The 18,990-nt window shown below is 37.9% G+C and overlaps 1 protein-coding gene across 1 annotated transcript in view; it reads left to right on the top strand.

Moving 5' to 3' along the window:
- PLCB4 (phospholipase C beta 4) overlaps positions 1–18,990 on the top strand; it is a 191,634-nt gene that overhangs the window by 69,443 nt on the left and 103,201 nt on the right. The window contains exon 3 of the mRNA XM_065734812.1: positions 1,762–1,829. The gene's annotated coding sequence lies outside the window, so the exon portion shown is untranslated. The remainder of the gene's footprint in view (positions 1–1,761; positions 1,830–18,990) is intronic.

The raw sequence follows: 18,990 nt of genomic DNA, 5'->3' as shown, positions 1-18,990 counted from the left end.
AAGGGCAGGAAAAAGAAGCAACAGGTCATTTCTACTCATCCTGCTAATGTGTTATGATTGTCAGACACATCTAACTCAGCTCCTGTGGATTGTTTCATGACTTAATGTGAAGGTAGGGTTTTAAGTCTTGATTTCAAAACCACTATTTTAAGTCATCCCCTTGAAGGTTAGATTCTTCTCTTATCTCACAGCTCCATCTATTGCTGGTGCACTTTGTTATATGCAGTCTCCCCTGTCCATCTTCAGGTTTGTTGTCTTAAATTCATGCACACAGCTAAAAGCTGCTTTTTCCTCTACAGCACTCTTTCTCTCTGGGGCCTCCTTTTGTCCTCACAGGGCTCCCACAAGTCTCTTTGACTCTTTTCTCTGTGAGTGAAGTACTGTGAGTACCATCATAACACATCTCTGACTAACGATTTTAGGTGTTAATTGGATCTATAAATTGGATCACTTACGATCACAGACTGAAGATTGATGCATGAGGAGACAAAGTTTCATGCATTTTGCAAAACATCTGTTGAGAAAAGCTTCGTAGCTGTGCACACATATTAGTTTTTTCCACATTCTTATTGTGAAATGTTCCTGTTCTTTTGTATTGATAAATGTCTTGATAAAATGCAGTCTTACTTCACTCATTCCAACTTGAAATGATTTCACAGATTAGCCTTTTACTTTGATGATATCATTGTTCTTTGCTTCTTTTCCTGGCTTCTTGGACATCAAACACCAACTGTCCTTTTGTATTGTCAGGGCTTTTTACCATCATTCCCAGTGACTTTCACCTTTGCTATGTTATGCTACGTAATAAGATATGTGCCTTCACTCCTGAACAGTCCAGGATCCAAGCTTTCTTTGCTTACTTTTTGCGTTCTCAACTCAAGAGCTCTTGTAGCAAAAGATGCTATTGTAGCATCTGACAAACTGCATCATTGTCCTTCTTCAATTCCTCATAGAAAGTCTCTTTTCTATAAACAGACCACTGTTTCAATACAGTGACCTGTGGATCAGTTTAGATATGTGTGCCACTGGCAACTCTTCCCATGGGATGATTAGCTCACATCTTTGGCTCTGTTCTGGTACAATGCTACACAAAATAATGTGTAACCTGTGACTGCATTTCCAAGGTGGTGTGGAAATACGAATGATATATTAATATGCTCTTTATAAATATTTTAGTTGTGAGAACTTGTGGCTGCAGTCTGACTGTGGCAAGCAGAATGGTTAGAAATATAGAAATGGATGTGCAGAAGAATCATGGTCTTCATTCTGAAATGCATCTCTTGTTCATGCTGTACTCAACTTAGTGTTACTGAAGCTTGCACTTCTGAAGGGAAATCTTACCAACTTTGTTGCTCATCTAAGGAACACATGAAATTCAAACAATTAAAATCAGCTAGCATTTATTCTAGGAAGCTATAAATGTTACAGCACTGTTCAGCTGCTCCTTTGTGATCATTATTAATCATTCAAGATGCTTTATGAATGTTAAAAAACTGTCCTGGCACAGTGCAGTGAAGAATGACATACTTCATCCAGAACTTCCAGCTCTACTAGCCATAACTTATCTTTTTCTGTGCAAAGATACATAGCAAAAATTTTTCCATGAAAGATTTAAGTGTCACAACTGAATCCTGTTCTTAAGCGTTTGTCTTGGTACCGTGCTTTTGTGGACTTTGTGGGGGAGTGTTGTTGCCAGTAATGAGATTTAGCAGATGACAGCATATTTTATACTGAACTACTTTTTGTTTTATTGCTTCACAGAAGGAAGAGTTTCCCAGCACATCAGCCTAATTAGACCACTGTTTTTCCATCCAGTCCAGAACTACTTTGTAAGTTACTTGCTTGTAAATTAGAAATTGAAAGATAAGCAGAATTTGCAAACGTGGTGCTACTGGCCCGCTTGTCCCCTTCCTCCATCTCTTTCTCCCTTCCCTATCTCTTGAGTTTAAGTTTTTGGTCTATTATATCACTCTCTTAATCAATTTGCTATAGATTTATAGGTATGCAACCTGGTTTCAATACATTATCCCATAATTACTAAACTGGAACTGATTAAAAGTATGAGAGAACAAAGAGTCTGTTACTCTGGGAGGCCATTTCTAGATTTTGATTGTTTCACTCTGGTTTTGGCTTACAGTATTTTAAAATTTCAGCCTACTGCCAACTTTCTTCTGTTTTCTATGGAGATATATGACTAACCTGACCAAGAGAACTTTTTTCTTAAACTGCAAGGGAAAACAAATATACGCTTTTTTTATTGTGGTGTCCTTAAAGCCAGAGTAGCTTATATACTGTGGAGAAATGAACAACTGGATGATGTTGGAAGAAAAGTCTGAGAACTGGTAGTGTCACTGAAGACTTTGTAGCGTGATTCAATAACATAAGATATCCAAGACCCAAAAAGACAGCTTTCTAAATTGAGGAGCCAGCTTGATTGGCAATGGAAGTGACTGCAGCATGTAGGGTATGGGCTGCAGTTGCTCCATAATTGGCAACTGGTAAATTTTGAGACAGTTGATAGTAACATTATTTTTGCGAAAAGAGCTTTCTTAGTTTGTGAGGAAATGCCAGGTGTCATGACTACGTGGGGAACCAACTTGTGAAGAGAAGCTTCGTGAAGTAACAGGTAGAAACACAGATGTATGTTCCTGTAAAGCAAAGCTGCCTAGGCAGCTAGTGGAATTCTAGATGCATTCCCGAATTGCAGCTCACCTTAACAAAACTGTAGCAGTGGTTTGGCACTAGTTTCTGTTTGATTTTCTGTAAGCGCAGTAATTCCCATTACAAAATTAAGCCAAGAAAAAAGATTAGGCAGATATTCAATCTATTTCTTGCTCTCTCTAAATAGGAGACATCTCCGTGACTGAATTTTGAACTCTGTTGGTGGGAATGAGTGTCATGCAATACTGGCAGCCGATGAAGCTACTGAGGTGCTAAGATATACAAGTTGATAAAACATACTGAATCAGTGACCTAAACTGAGAAAGACTTTTGCATGCAGTCTTTCATTATATAGGTCAACAATTATCCAAGATTTCAAGACCACTTGAATCCTTTTCCTCCTGTCATAAGAGCTGCCTGTAATAAGCATTATTTAATTGGTTGCTACCTTATCATGGCCATTACAGCCTACTCAGTTTAGAATCCGTTGAGTATAATGCCTAGACTTTTCAATCTAGAGGAGATGATGTGCAGTGAATGTTTTAGAGTTCCCTTAGATTTGCTGTTCAGAATGTGACTGTTCCTGCAGACAAGTTCTTGGGATACATCTTGAATATCTCACTCCTTAATGCATATCTCATTGACATGGCAGCCTATTTCTATAGTCTCTAATTAATTTATTAAATCTTCCTGGAGAAGTTAGGGTGTTGTTCAGGGATAAGCTGCTTAACAGTCACTGTGGAGTGGCCAATCTTCTTAAATGCTCTGATCTACTGGATCAGTATCACCATGGGTTCTGTACTGCCAAAAGCAAATCTCACTGTGAGCACTGGAAAAAATTTGCATCTTTCCTTCTACCATCAGCACTGTGAATGAAAAGTCCATGCATACCCAGCAGTGAGGGGGAAAAAAGGTACTACCTTGTACAGTCATTATTTTGACTTGACTTTTTCATCCATAAACATGTTCCAACTGTGGGCCAGACAACTCAGTACTCTCTGATCTTGTATTCCTGGCACATTCTCAGTGGATATACCAAGTGGTATTACTGTATTTTTTTTTTCACTTTGGCATAACATATGAGTCAAGTATCACTGTTAATGCCTAAACTGAATCTGTTTGTGTTACTACTAAAGTTTAAATCAGTGAGTAGAATAGTTGAAAAACTGGACGTTTTTTTTTCTCCTGGAAATACAGTTAGGGCTAGGCAGAGCTCACTATTACTAATACAGACTTCAGAAATAGTGGGTGGATGTTGTCTTCCTAAAGGGTGAAGTAGTTGACAATAGCATGACAGATGACAAACAGCAACGTATGTCTCTTTTGCATTCGGATGGGCTGAAGAGAATAAACGCTGTTCAGAAATCAAGTGGATAACAAAGTACTGGGCTGTGGTAGAACAGTGTCCAGGCTCAGTTCAGAAAGCGTTTCTATTGCTGCTGAGTGCCAGGGGTTGTTTGATGCGTATAGATCACTGTGTCCGTGTATTTTCTAAAATGAAAATGTTCCCCTAATGATTTGAACTTTCAAATACCAAACATAATTAGTTTAAATTTGGGTTTAGTTTTGAATTAAATAGCTACTTGAGTGTAAAGAAGTATTTATCTAGAAGTAGACAAAATAAGCTGTAGCATCCGAGTCTAGTGCTAAATTTCTAACAAGATTCTGTGGCCCATGAAGGCTCATCTTAATGAGCTACATTTACAGACTGTATAATGCCTGCTGATTGTCCTTACTGGCTTTGAGTATTTTGTGTGAGTCCGAAGCCTGTACGGGCCTTTCTCAGAATCAGATTTGTTTTTTAACAGCAAGACTGAAAGTGTGAAAACCTGCATGTGAGATCCTCACAGTACAGCAGGTTTTAGTTTGTTATTTAACTGCACAAGTGTACACAGTGGTTGAGATCTGTTTAGTGCAGCAATTTGCTGAAAATTTTGGGAATGAGGGCCTGTGTTCAATACACTTTTTTTCTTTCTTCCACTATGGAGTGTAAAACATCTCATTCCAGCTGTTCCTTTGTCTCATCCTTCTTGCATGATCAAATGACACAGTGGCTTTACAACAATTGACAAACTCCTTGCTTTGAATACACCCTTGGTGCTTCAATGTGAATTGCTTAGCAATGTCAGTGTCATGACCTTTTGCCTGGGAAGGATATGTATGTCACCTTTCTGTCAGAGGTTACCTCTTTTGGTCCTTGATCTCCTTAATGAGTGCTTAGAATTCAGTAGACTTTTGTGTTTGTTTGTTTTTTTTCTTTTTCTCCTTGCAGTTTCTCTTTGTTACAGTTAATTGGTCAGAGTCCAGAATGAGGCATTTTATTGTGGTCAGAACGAGTAACAAAAGGAAATAAAAGCATGCAATTTGTTAAGAAAGCTTGACTACTCCCTTTGTGAAATTTAGCATCAATTGCTACCCCTCACCCCCCAAATAAAAAACCAAAGCAACAAACAAACAAAAAAACACCTTGCCTTTTCTTTCTGTTTATCAAGTACATCATACCTTGATGTTCTCTGCTGTCAGCAGTGTTTTGTATTCTGTTTGCTGAGCTGGTGAAGTCTAAATGTTTCATAAAAGCCTCATGGGGAGAAGAAAACAAGCAATTTCTCCTTCGTGCTGCAGGGTTATTAAGGCCTCATAACTTCTCACTGTCAGAGGTAGGAGCCAGACAAAAGGAAGGTGGGCCAGATTTGCAGAATTAGGCAAAAGAAAAAAAAAACAAAAAACCAAGAAACCACAAGCAGCAATTTATTGCTGTAGTTCTAATCTAATTTACTGAGCCTTTCTTCTGTCTGGAACTTTTTTCATTCTCACGTTCCACTGTGTTTTGATGGTTTTGAGACTATCATAAAAATGTAGTGAAGCTTGACAGAAAAGATACAGGGAGTTGCAGGCTGCAGTCCTGTTGCCCTCCCTCCTTGGACTTCTGTGCCTGGGTTCCAAGGGTGGAAGTTTAGTCAGAACTAGCAGATTATGTATGTTAGCATGGTTTCACGTTGTTCATGTGAATATAATGAATTGATAATACACAGTCATGAAAAAAAGCCCACCAAGGAAGCCGTTTAACAAAAATTACTGCCTGTGGCTCAAAACCTCTGAGCACTAAACAGCAGAAGAATATTCTAAGAAAAACGTGGTTACATGATTGATCTGATCAGATCTTCTCCCCCTAGGTATCATCTCATGGCCACTGTTGGTGGTAGAATCTTTATCAAGCCTTGTATGGTGGTTGTGTTGTTGGTTGGATACTTCCTTAATAGTTAAATCCAGTAGTTCATTGCTGCTTCTCTTTTTTTTCCAGGCAAAAATAAAAAATGCAGAGGTGACATCTAACCCCTTGCAAGTGCAAGGCACAGCATACACCAAATTACAGGGAACTCTTGGAGCAAAAAGCATTACTGTCTTGCATTTGTTTTCCTCTCCTCTCGTGTTGTATAAGCTGTGTTTTTTGCCATCCTGTGAACTCCATCCCTGTAACCAGTAGTGAGCACAAAGACAGGGGAGTGGTTTTGGTCCCTTTGCAGTGAGAAAAAGCTCTAAGCCGGCTGTGCCCCCTGAAGATGCATGCTTATAAAACTGACATTGTTTAGTCCTTAGGTTTTGATAAATTTGCTTCTGCCCCAGCACTTCAGTAATAAAAATGCTACCGTGCAGGGGCCTGTTATTTCTTCTTAGTTGGAGAAAGAGATAAGCTAGAGAGCATGTGGGCACTCAGTTAATGGCTAAAGATCCTAGTCCGGCAGCATCTTAATCATAAAATGGTTTGAGTTAGAAGGGATTGCTAAGATCACCTGGTTCTACCTCCCCTGCTATAGGCAGGGACATCTCCCTCTAGATCAGGTTGCTCACAGCCCCATCCAGCCTGGCCTTGAATGCCTCCAGGGGAGGGGACATCCCCGCCTCTCTTGGCAACCTGTTCCAATCAGATGTAGGTATCTAATCATAACCCTATGCATGCTGCATACAGCTTGTTTGATGATTAACTGAAAGTTGTGTGTAGGCAAGTGCTAGCACCATTCAAAGACCTGGGGTCAAGGGCTCCGTGATCTGTCAGACTGCTGCTGTATAAAGTCACAATGCTCGTATTCAGGGCAGTGCTTTTAATTGCTTGAGAGTTGATGTGAACCTATGTATTCAGACACTCTGAGTCTCTAGCTTCATACTTATCTGCTTATTTATTAACAAATGAACTTTTAAGTTCTAAGATTTAAAACATAACAGTTAAATTGAAGGTATCAGTGTGTCTGTTAAGTTCAGCTAGTTTTGTGTAGCACCCGTTTCCAAGTTTCTGAGATAAAAAGAAAAAAAAGCAAACAAAACAAGCAAACAAAAACCTAAACACGCACAGATTTGATAGAGTACCTTGGATGTTATTACCAGTGAGTGGTGTTACCTGAGCCTGTCAACAACTCGGCCATGAGATAGTTCTCTTATACTGTATTTCTATAGTATCTGAAAATCAGCATTATAAGAGAGCCCTATAACTTCGTTAGGTTTGAAAGTAGACAAATACACTGCCTAGAACTGAAATAAACTGTGATTAGGGAGATACTTGTAAGAGTTAAAGTTGGGAAGGTCAGATCTAAGAAATTAAGGGTGCGGTTTTCTGGAAATGTTTAAGTACTTGCAGCTGTCAGTGGAGGGACCTCATTTTAGGATTGAATCCTGTAATTCTTTGCATGCTTCTTTGGGCTGATAAATGAATGAATCAAATAGAAATCCTTATATACCAGTTTAGGATCTTTTTCCTTATTTTCTTTTGTCAGTCTATCTTTCCTTTCACACCTCACATAAATGTTTTGTGGTCATTAATATTTCAATATCACTGGAAATTGATAAGATAATTGTATGGCACTTGCAACTATGCAAGTCTCAAATCTATTTTTAAACATTATTTTCTAAATTTCAGTCTGTCATAATTTTGGTTATTTTGGTATGTGCTATAGATACAAATACATATTTTCTTAGTAGAAAAAAATTGTCAGTGTGGCTTCTTGCCAAGAAAGCAATTTTCCTGGCTCCTCGTATATCTGCCTGTATCTTGGTCTGTCGATTTAACTCAGCACAAAACATGTTTGCAGAGGACCTGTTTGCTAAGTAAAAAATCTGAGTAACTGCCTGGACCCTGTGCTTGGAATATTAGTCATGGAGGCTGACTGTGTTTGCAAAGAGAAGGAGGGGAAAAAAACAGTGTGACCCATCTGGTTGCACTCCATTTAATAGAGACAGATCCCCCCAAAGTAAATACTAATAAATATTTTTAGAAATATCTCTGCCCTGCTCTCTGCTTGTAACAGGGTAATGCTTTGTGTATATAAAATGGATTTTCAGGAGTCCATTCTCCCAGTTTTTATCATCGTCTAACCTTCAATGCTGACTCATCTTTGTTGGTTTTTATTTTGTTTGATTTTTCAGTGTGCATTGTACTCAGAAGTAACTCTGAATCTTGTCTTGGCCTCAACTGGAAAAATGATTCACCTTGTGTATGCTGTGATTGTTAGATATGAAAGCTTTATTTCATAGCAGCAGTGAGAATTGTAACTCTTCAACTGTGCTCAGTGGTGAAAATATACAGCCAAAAAATGGGATATAAGGTCTTTTGTTGAACTACTTTTGAGTTGATCTGGAATGACAGAGCCTATTTCAGTCCAACAGTCATTCTAAGGTTTCCATGGTGATTAATGATGTCAGAGGAGAGCAACATCTGAGTGCAGTTTGCTAAAAAGCAAGGCTGTATTATGTTACAGTGAAGTGTTGTCTTTTTGCATTTTTATAAACTTATGGAACAGTAAAGTACATTTTCTTGGTGGATTGCAGTTTGGTTTTCATTTTTTTTTTGACTCTCAGCAGAAGTAATGCTTCTGCAGCGTGGTTGTTTTCCTTCAGTTTATCTCAGTGCTGTATGTGATGATTTCAGACTCTGAGATTGTACATCCTCTATATCATCTATTTAAGCTTTCATTGCTGTTCTCTTTGTGTGCAATATTTTGTTTATTATCATATTACTCTATTGAATTGCATAGCATTTTCTGCCTGCACTGAGTTACCTTGTCCTAAGTGTGATGCCTAGGTTTCTCTGTGAGAATGTTTGCAACTTACAGGCATCAAAATAAAGAGTACTTACAGTTCTGAGTTTTATGACATTTGGGAGCTGCAATGGAAGATAGCAGGAGTAAGGTGGGAAGAAGCGCAGTACAGTCAAAAACTATAAAAGTTGTAATTCTGTTACAGGCATAATTAAAAGCTAAAATTTGACCCTTTGACTCTCTCAGAATTCAAAATCTTTTACAATTTCCTGCAGTTTCATAAAAATTAGAACATCATTCTGCTCTGGAGAGATCACTGGCAAGGAGCTGTGTGTTAGAATCAGTAGCATAGCAGTTTCTTATGGGGAACTTGCAAAGGGGTGGAGGAGGAATTAGGAGATCTCAAGTTATTTTGGACCCATTGAAACTGTGTAGCCTTTTAGCCAGTCCTGAATGGGAAGCAGGCCCTACAAGCAATGCTGATTCTCTGTTATTACCTGGCTATTCTAGTTCCACAACAGTGGCTTTGCTGTGCATTATTTTAGGGGTTCTTGTAAAGTTAAGGTTTTAAGAAATAAGAGTCAGGAGACACTACTTAAATTTGACCAGTTTTGTTATGTTTGAGAAGAATCATAGAATGGCTTGGGTTGGAAGGGATCTCAAAGATTGCCTAGTTCTAACTCACTGCCACAGGCAGAGTTACTGACTGCTAGATCAATCACTACATCAGATTCCCCAGGGCCCCATCCAACCTGACCTTGTATATTTCCAGGAACAGGCCATCCACAACTTCTCTGGGCAGCCAGTGCCTCCCTGCCTTCTCTGTGAAAAAGTTCCCCCTGACATTTAATCTAAATCTCCTCCCCTTTAGTTTAAAACCATTTCCCACTGTCTTATTACTGTTTAATCATGTAAAAATTCGATTTATCTTCTGCTTATAGTCACCCCTTCAATACTGGGAGGCTGAAATGAGATCTCCCTGGGGCCTTCTCCAGGCTGAACAAGCCAAGATCCCTCAGACTCTTGGCAGAAGAGGTGCTCCAGCCCTCTGACTGATCCTCCTCTGCACCCTCTCCGAGAGCTCCATATCTTTATTGGAGATATTTTTCCAGAGAACAATCTGTTCTTGAACATAACCTGAATATACATTGCATTTCAATCACCGAACTCAGGTCTTGTTTCTTTCTTTTAGTTGTAAGCAAAACATATTCTATATAGAGGAGAAACACCTAACTACGTAAACTTATCTTTATGACTATACAAATTGGTAAAATGTATTCATTTTTTAGAGAATTTATTTCTTAGAAAGCAAAGTGACAAAGTACCCCTGAGCTCAGATCCTTTTTATGTCTGAGTTCAGCAGAAAATGAATTTCTTGCCTTCTTCCACCCAGGCCAGTTTCTAAATTCCTGAAATGCAAAGCTTACACAGCAGGAGATGGGTCAACTCTCATACAGTCCAACTGACAGTTCCTCCTGAAAGATCAGGACCTGTTAATACATTCCACATGTTCCCTGTCCCAGTTTTTCAGATTGATTGTTTTGAAAAGCTAAGTAAGGCTATCTTTATTTTTCAGGAAATGTTTGGTGCCATTAGGCAGCAATGCTGTTGAAAAGAACAAAGCTGGAACAGCTTTTGATAATGTCCTCTGAGAAATGGCCATTTGCTGTACAAGTGATATGAACAGGACTGTTTGTTCTCAGTGGGTGCTAGCACTTGAAAATTCAGGCACTTCACTCGCGAACCTAAAAATGAGTGAAATACTCTTGAAGTCTTAAGTTTTGAGCAACTTTGAAAATCTGACCCTAATTGTGTAGTAGGATGTGTGCCATGTGGCTGTTGGTACAGTAATACAGTTGTATCTGACCGTTGCTGAGAGTGTTAAAGACTGTGTTTATTACTTGACCTAAAAAAAGGGAAAAACCTCTCTGACATAAAGTTTTGTGATGCAATACAGTGTATTTATGGGTCTGGTCATAGTGGATTCATGAGTTCAGTGCTTAGATAGAAGGAGCTAGCACAGCATGGAATGTGAAGTCTGGGTGAAGCAGCTACAGACTATAGTCTTATTTCCTGTGGGAGTTTAAGGTTTAATGAAATCTTCTGTAATCCAAAGCAGTGTTGAAACATGTTTGTGTTTGGTAAATGCACGGAAGAGGTGTGAAGTAGAGGAAAGTTGTGGAGACTATTTTCAAGTACGTTCCTCCATGAGAATAAGTTTTCAGCATCTGCTGAGTCATGCAGATGGTTGCATAATTGATTGACATTTTATATGCAAGTATCCTCTAATCCATCTACATTCCTCACTTCACACATTGCCTTTTCACTCAGTTCTGTTACTGGTATACCATGTTTGGCAATGTTTTGGTACACTGAGTTTTCTTAACCAAATACAAAGTCTATTTAATCAAACATAAAGTCATGGCCCAACAAACACAAAGATAGGAATTCCTAAGTTTGCAGCTCAGTGTAGTATCATTTTTAATATTTCTGCTTTTCAGTATTTTGCTATGGAGAGGACTAGTCAGTTGTCTGTTCCCACCTCCTTGTCATTGTCTGAACCGTCAACTTTTGTCTACTCTTTACCTGTCATGCTGGTGACTTTGGCAATGGCAGAGCCTTCTGTAGAGACCTCCACTGGTGGGCTGTCCAGTAGTCTGAGGCACCCCAGTTGTATCACTGACACTAAAATGAGAAGAAAGAGGAGAAACCTTCCTTCCCCTCAGGTCAAACTGCATAAATCTAGGTGTAAGAGTTTTTGTTGTTCCTTTCATGGCGTGTGGTGTTGATATTTTTTGGTTTTGTTTTTTAAGAACTAATTTCCTTCCCCCAGGAAACAACAAGGAATTTGTGTATAGGAACTCCACAAAACTGGTATTGGAAAGATAGATGCATGAACTAGAAAGGACCATCAGGCTCCATTAAACTGTATCTGTGTCAGTTTTTGGTTGGCAGAAGTTAGGAGGGGCTCTTTGTAGGAATCAGACCTAGGACTTTTAGTGTTGGGTGTTTCATGTGGGCAGTCCTCCATACAGGGGTGAGAATTTCCCTTTAGAGACATGAATGTTTTCCCCTTTGAGTCCGACATTTATATATGAAACAGATAATTTTAAGCATACACTGCAAATAGCTTCATGGCTGACTTGTTTATCTTCAGCACGTATTGTTTTGCAGGTGCAGCCAACATGCAGATATTTTTCTCCCACTCTCTTTGGCCATCCTGTCCTTTTAGAATGGGACACTGTAAGCTAGTATCTTGTTTTTGTTTTGTTAATTTTGCATGCCACTGTAATCAAGTTTGTTTACTGCTTGGTTTTTTACGTCTACAATCAATAATTTACAGGGTGCATAGTTTTCATATTACCTGCATCATGAAAGTTACCAGTTACTTACATACTCTTCTTAAGAGTTCCTATTTAGAGTTTGTTTCATAGTAACAGCCTTGATGATGCTCTGATATGTGCAGAATGAACAGTCCCTGACTCTTGCAGTTTATACTAAAATGGTCAGTTGTGTTAAGTCAGTAATGTGCATTTATCCATAGAAAAAAACACTTGAATGTGAAAAACACTTGAATTTTAAGACTTCGAAATGCTGTTCCTTTTATCTTCCATTGATTTTTGAATTTAAAATTGCCAAAGATTTTCAATCAGTGAGCATGCTCTTGCTTCTTTCTTTATCCTCTTTGTGCTACTGGTAAGGTTGGAAAATGATAACCTTATATTTCTGCTGTAGTATAAGCAGGGTTGCTTGGGGTGGCACAGGGCCTGCAGTTAATCTGGCGACTGAAATGAGATCTGACATGAATCTTTGTATGCCTTGCCTGTAAGACAAGCCTTCATGCGTGGTATATTTTTAATGGCTCATGAATAGTCAAAGACAATGGAGGGAAAGAAGAAATTGGAAGTAATAGTCAGAATTTGAAGGACATGAGCAACCTGTATTTGGAGACATAGTATGATGATAAAGGAAAAGAAGAAATAAGATGGGTAAGAGCTTGTAAAGACAGAGACTTGAATTATAGCAGTGAAACCCTCTAGTTCAGCTAGGTTGGACATCTGTGAAGAGCTGGATGACATCTGAGCAAGGCAACAGGCAGAAAATGGAGATATCTTGGGGACGGTGTAACGAGGGCAACAGGGGTTACGTTATACACACAGGGTTTGGGGATGTGAGAGGAAAGCTGCTTTACCTACTGCTATTTGGTAGTAATTACTTACAGTCAGTTTGGTGTCATATATCATAGAAGGGTCCCAGCAGTTAAGTCAGTACTTTCTTCTGTACCTCTGTTATGCTTGCTCGAGAGAATTACTTGCTTCGTCCACACTGTGAAGCATGGCTACAAATGTTGTCAGAAAAATCAGCAGAAGAAAAAGGGCAAAAAAAGCTCAAAGATAATCTGCATTTAACTTCAACTTTGCTATTTCTGTTTCAGTACTAAAAATATGGCTTCCACATCCAAAAGCTTTTCTGTTTTCTTTTTGGCTATTCTCAGTTAAAGGAACTTGATAAAATCTGTAAACTTCATCTCCCTGTACTAACATTATATATAAACATAATGCAGATAATTGCAAGCTTCAAAATACACTAGAAATATGTAGTTGTATTTCTTTTTTTCTTTTTGTTTTTATCTTCTGCATGGTAACTTTTTCTTGTATGTTTCTTTTAAGTCCAAACATATACTTGCAGTTTTTGAAGTCTATGGGAAAATGGTGAAGAAAACATGAGAGCCACATGAGGGAATTCCATATTTATTTTTGGCATTTATTTCCATGAAGGGGAGGCTTCTACTGACGCAGAACATTTCTTCCTTTCTTTTTTTCCAACTTACAAATGTTGTTGAAGCATTACAGTTTAGTTCCTTGTTGTCAAGATTCCAGAACGAATGTTTGCATAGTGGAATGGATGTAATATTTGTGTAACTTTGAAAACAGCTTTTGGGCTGGAATTTCATAAGCAGGATATGAAGCTGTATGAAGTGTTACTTCTGAAATACATGTTGCATATACAGAATTGATCAGCTTATAGACAGATGATATACTGCAGTTGCTGAAGTGGCACATACTAAATGCTAGTAATAGAAAAACTAAGATTCATGCTGCTAAAGGTGCTATCCTTTCCTAGGTATAATGTTCTTTATTATAGCTAAGGACTTGGGTTTGACTTACTGGGATTTTGCCACAGAACTTGGCACAAAACTTGAGAGGTAGGGCATTGGAAGATAATACATTGAGTACAGGGAAGGTAATGGTTGTATCTCAAGTTAAAACCTTCACCTGTAGCATCTGGAAATCTCTGGAGATAACAAAAAGAGCATTCATAAAACAAAATTGACAGAAGGGATGCCTTGTCTTCAACCTCCTGTTTCTTTTAAAAGAAATTAACGAAGTAACAAATAAGCATTAAGAGGTCCTTTGGATTGCAGGGCTGCTTTTTGCTCCAACTGGTAGTTGATTAGCAAAATCAGGCAAGGTGGTGGAATGCGTTCAGAAGTGTCCTTTTAAACACAAAACTTCTAAGAGGCAGACCCAAGATAGGTCTGCACAGTGCTGCCAAGCCCCAGCTGCACCCAGGACTTTGTACATTAAATATTCCCCAGGAGACTCTGTGTGTGGAAGAGTGGTGAAGAAGTGAGAATCCCATTTTAGCAGACCTCTGATTTGATATAATGCCTGGTCCCCAGCACTATAAGCTAGAAGCTTGGTGGCAGTGGCCCAGACAGTGGTCTGTGAACAGTATGCGCTGGTGATTGCTTTTTTCCAGTTCTGTCTGCAGGAGATGCTGTGCACTGTTGAGATGTATATCATTCTGCATGAAAATACACTACTTGTTACCTAATAATTCTGAATTAGTGGGCTGGCAGTTACTGTTTCATATGAGTTAAGTAAAGAAGTCTGTGACGTTTCCAGGGACTGTCACAGTATCCATGGAAGTTGCATGCTACTCAGTAGCACCTCGAGCAAGTCTCCTGAGTTCAGCATTGACTGCCCTGGTACTTTTCCTCGTCACAGTCCTGAAGATAGTTGGATAAACACAAGAACAATGTTTATTTTTCTACAGGGTATTTTGAATGATGGTCAGATTCGCTGCTTCTCTTGATCCAGCTTTTGCAGTCCACTTAAATAGGAGTCTGATTAGATTCTTTGTGAGGAAGTGACACATTTAACTGCAGATGTAGCTATTTTCAGAAGTCTAGCCACCCACCCTTGTACAGCTTAAAGTGGTTGCCCTGCCACAAACAGAAGGATGACAAGATATTTGAGCTAGCTAGCCAGTTAGGCCAGGCTCTCTTGCTTCTTAAAGATTGTGTTGCTGGAATTCTTTTAAAGACTGTTCTGCACACATTCATGCAAATTAGCTAATTACCAGGCTCTGCTCAGGCTTCCATGGGTGCTGAATAGTGAAACAGAATGATTTAATTTCCCTAACATATTCTCCTGGCACTTTTGCATACAGAATATGCCACTCTAAAGTATCCCCTGATACTAGATGTTGGCAGTGTTCCAAAAAGAGATCAAGTTTAAAGCCATTCAGTGTAATTTTAGGTTTGGTAAACCTGAATTTGTCACCTTCCCTGCATCGTATAATTGTGCCATCTGTAATGTGGGCTTTCCTCTTCATCTTATGTGTTTGAATTGTGAATCAGGATAGGTGACTGTGACTATGCATCTGATATTCTCTAGGGAGAATAATTAAACTGAGGTGATATATGAATCCCAATTTTTTGCACATTCATTATGCTTTGAAAAATAGTGAAATAGATTTCTCTGTCAATTTAGTAAATGGGTGTGATTTTTTGTGATTTTCAGTTTTGAATGGTGCTTATTTTGAAACAGATCACTGTCAGACAGTAGTAGTATACATTTATTTCCATTTAAGTTTGTATGCAAGACAGAGGAACATCCTGACTGGCTGAGTGTAAATTATTTAAATAACAACATTTTGGGATGCATCCAGATTTAAGGTAAGGAAAAGGAATTGGGTCAAGTGATTCTGTTTCTGTTCAGTAGTTGAGTCCTAATCCTAGAAACATTTTTAGAATAAGTTAGCTCATTAATTTTGCTACGACTTCCAAATAAATACAAATACAAGAAAGCATGCCTTGAGCCTTGGACAGGCATGATGAGTAGTGTTGACACATTATTTATAATAGACCTTGGTAGTCAAGAGGAAGTTGTAGATTAGCTAATTAAATATTGTTGGTTGTCTGTGTCCTGTCTTATGGCATAGTGTTTCAATGTTTTGTATATGTATTTTCAGAGATAACAACATTTCAAATTAAGAGTATTGATATCTTTTTGTTATGTTTAACTATGAAACAATAGTGGTTTCTTGCCATTCTTAATTCTTTGCGTCCTTTTAATATAGACTGAAGCTGGACTGAAAATTTTAGGTAAATCCCATTCAAGTCCTATAACTTATTCTGGCTGTGTGATAATAAGGACTGTATGGAAAAGTACGCTCGGTCCACCTTTTTTTTTTTTTTCTATTTTAAGCAGTTAAAAGTAGTAGTCTGACACTCAGCTAAGATTAAATGTAATTTGCAGCTCCTGAAGTACTTTGTTCCAGTTTGAGGGCATCCTCATTCCTACAGTAATTAATTTCAAATGAGACTAAACGTTAAAAGGAGAAGTATTTCAAAATACTGTATTTATGTAGCAAAAATATGTACAAGTTTTCTTTCAGACTTATAATGGCTTATTCTTTGAGCAGAATATTTCCAACTAGATTGCATAAACTGAGATAGGTCTTTTCAAGATCACTTCTGTACATTGGCACAGTGTGTGCTGATACATTAGCTGTCACAGTGTGTGTGACTTGTCATTTCTGACACAGCTTGCATATCTGAATTATCCCAATTACAGGTTGCACTAGAAATCAGTATTTTCAAATACAGCAACAGTTTTGGGAAAAAGAAATATCATTTAAAATTTTGTGAACTTCCCATAATTCGTAAATCGTTATCTACTTGTAAGTTTTCATAGTGCCTGCAGGGAACATGGGGGGGAGTAGTGCTAAGGAGTCATTTTTGTCCCATCTTTTCTATCTCTTACCTGTCTACAGCATGACTTTGTGAAGCACAGCACCAGTAAACCAGCATGACTTATAGTCAGAAGCAGAATAATATAATTTACTGGAGTGTTTGTTTCAAATTTGTCATTCAAAAATGTATTTAAAAAATACCAGCCATTCTAAAGTAGATAATAGTCATTTGAAAATCATTAGCTACTATCTTGCAAGTACTTGCTTTGTCCAGTTTGTAAAATTTTCTCTTCTCTAAGCCTTGCTTCATAATTGTTAGTTTACTTGGTGGCCATGACATGCTAAACTGTACTGATCCTTTGAATGTCAATTCTGTGCTTAATTTACTGGCATGTGTTGGTGCCATTTGTCCAACTTACATTTGTCCAACTTGGTGCAGGGGAAAGCAGGTGTTGACTATTTGCTCTCTACAAGAACAGACGTTATGAGTATTATCTTACCTGGGTCCTGAGACATTCTGTTAGCCATGTTGTACAGATGTTTGACATATTTGCAAGCTCAAACCTGATCAGTTTTGTTGTCAACCTCTGTATTGCACAGTAAGTCACAGATTGACAGACTGCAGATATCCATTGTACTTTGGTACAGTGCCAGTGGGATTTGGAGGGCTTTCCCACAGATGGACGGCCAGGTTTCCCATGGGAGTGTTTTCATTTTTGCCAGCCATCTGGAGATCTTGTAGGCAGATTTGATGAAGTACACCAAACTGCTCTCTGATGCATACGAGTTTCTACTTGATGTTATTATTATTTATTATTATTGCCTTTGTGACATTGTTTTTTCCATGAGGTTGCAATTAAAGTATGAGGTAGATGAAACTACCTGACAAACAGTGAGCGTGCTAGGAGCTAACACTATCATTAGCCATACTTTATAATTTTTTCAGTTGAGTAACTTCAGACAACTCAGTCCCTGAAATTATAATTGGAAAATCGATTATCTGATAATTTTTAAATATTCTAGAAGATTTTGAAATGAGAAGAGGGAAAATCCACGTTCAAGGGTGGATAGGGTAAGAACTAGGGAAGTCTTTGAATTTAATTAAATCACGAAGAACTTTTTCAGTATAAAAGACAGCAAACTGTTTAAGTAGATTGCTTGCAGAGTTTGTTGCCTTCAAAGCACTGAAGATGTTTACACACATCGCAATAGATGTGACTTCAACTTTCACATCTTTCAAGAATGAAATGGGATTGACTCTTCCTGGATAAATGGAACAAATTACTTTCTTGAATCTCCTTCAGTTCAGGGCCAGAATGTTTTGTTTTATTGTTGGGGTTTTTTTTTTTTGTTTTTTTTTGGTTTTTTTTGTTTGTTGTTTTGTTGGATTTGTTTGTTTGGGGGTTTGGGGTGTTTGTTGTTTTTTTTGGAAGAGGCATTCTGATGAAAACTTTCATCTTAAAGACTTTCAGAAGATGTGTATTTCCCTCAATTAATTACTGCAGAATTAGTTGGCTTTTGATTTGGTGGAAAAAAAAAATCATAAAAACATATTTAATGAAGCTAAATACATTAACAAAAATAAACATTGAATTTATTATATGGTAATATTTAGAGATAAGGAAAACTTCTTGAAATCATATGTTTATTGACTTGATATTAATAAATGATTGATACATTAATACACAGCAACTACTGTGTTCCTTTGGCCAAAACTCAGTCATTTAAATCCTTAAGAAACTATGCATTTTGTGTAAAAAAATTGAATGTGGTTCACTAAGAAAATATTGTGGTATGTCAAAAGAGTCTCTCTACCTTGAATAATTCAAGGTTGTCTACACAAACTGCAAACTTATACATGTAAAAATCTTAAATATTGCTGTTAAGATACAGGCCATTTGGAATATGTTTGAAAGTGCATCAGAAGTTAAATTTTCCTGATTATTTTGGACCTTTTAGTCATTAACTGTAGGATTTGGAAAAGCTTTTTCTTTTATTGAGATAAACAATTTGAAATGAAAGTACCCAAAGGCTGAGGTCTTCATCTGGTGATGGAAGCTGCACTCATTAGCTTTTGAAAGCATTGTAGAGGACAGCAAAATTTTATGCTGAAAAAAATCATATGAAAATACAGTTAGTGTTTATTCTTCATAATTATAGCTCACCACTAGTCACATCTTGCAGCTGTGACACTTGCTTTGATGTGCCACTGTACTAGCTGACATCTTCATATTAACTTTAATCTGTCCTTTCACATCTGCCCAGTGCATCTGTATTGTTCTGTATATGTTCAAGGTTCACTTTAGATAGGAAAAGGAGG

The sequence above is a fragment of the Cyrtonyx montezumae genome, unplaced genomic scaffold (assembly GCF_038088225.1).
Source record: "Cyrtonyx montezumae isolate F1298 unplaced genomic scaffold, pur_monq_1.0 scaffold_0, whole genome shotgun sequence".
NCBI lineage: Eukaryota > Metazoa > Chordata > Aves > Galliformes > Odontophoridae > Cyrtonyx > Cyrtonyx montezumae.
This window is presented reverse-complemented; position numbering and strand designations above follow the sequence as displayed.